Consider the following 1,083-nt stretch of genomic DNA (forward strand, 5'->3'; position numbering starts at 1 on the left):
GCTCATCACAACACCAAACTTAAATTGTTGCTTGTCCCCAAGCAACTGAAAATCAAATAAGATAAAAAGAAGAGAATATACTATAAATTCCAAAATATCAATGAAACTTAGCTCTAATCAGATGAGCGGGACTTGTAGCTTTTTGCCTCTTGAATAGTTTTGGCATCTCACTTTATCCATTGAAGTTCAGAATGATTGGCATCTATAGGAACTTAGAATTCAGATAGTGTTATTGATTCTTCTAGTTCAGTATGTTGATTCTTGAACACAGCTACTTTATGAGTCTTGGCCGTGGCCCTAAGCACTTTGTTTTCCAGTATTACCACCGGATACATAAATGCCATAGACACATAACTGGGTGAACCTTTTCAGATTGTGACTCAGCTTTGCTAAAGTCCCCAATTAGAGGTGTCCAGGGTTCTTAAGCACACTCTGTTTTTGCTTTGGACCTCGACTTTAACCGCTCAGTCTCAAGTTTTCACTTGACACCTTCACGCCACAAGCACATGGTTAGGGACAACTTGGTTTAGCCGCTTAGGCCAGGATTTTATTCCTTTAGGCTCTCCTATCCACTGATGCTCAAAGCCTTGGATCCTTTTTATTACCCTTGCCTTTTAGTTTTAAGGGCTATTGGATTTTTGCTCTTGCCTTTTGATTTAAAGAGCTTTTGGCTTTTTCTGCTTGCTTTTTCCTTTTCTTTTTTTTTCGCTATTTTTCTTTTTCTCTTTTTTTTTCTGCAAGCTTTTGTATTCACTACTTTTTCTTGCTTCAAGAATCATTTTTATGATTTTTCAGATTATCAGATAACATTTCTCCTTTTCATCATTCTTTCAAGAGCCAACATATTTAACATTCATAAACATCAACTTCAAAAGACATATGCATTGTTCAAGCATTCATTCAGAAAACAAAAAGTATTATCACCACATCAAAATAATTAAACTAGTTTCAAGGATGAATTTGAAACCATGTACTTCTTGTTCTTTTGTAATTAAAACATTTTTCATTTAAGAAAGGTGATGGATTCATAGGGCATTCACAACTTTAAGGCATAGACACCTAGACACTAGTGATCATGTAGTA

This window comes from Arachis ipaensis, chromosome B2 (genome assembly GCF_059453495.1).
Source record: "Arachis ipaensis isolate K30076 ecotype BB chromosome B2, ASM5945349v1, whole genome shotgun sequence".
Classification (NCBI taxonomy): Eukaryota; Viridiplantae; Streptophyta; class Magnoliopsida; order Fabales; family Fabaceae; genus Arachis; species Arachis ipaensis.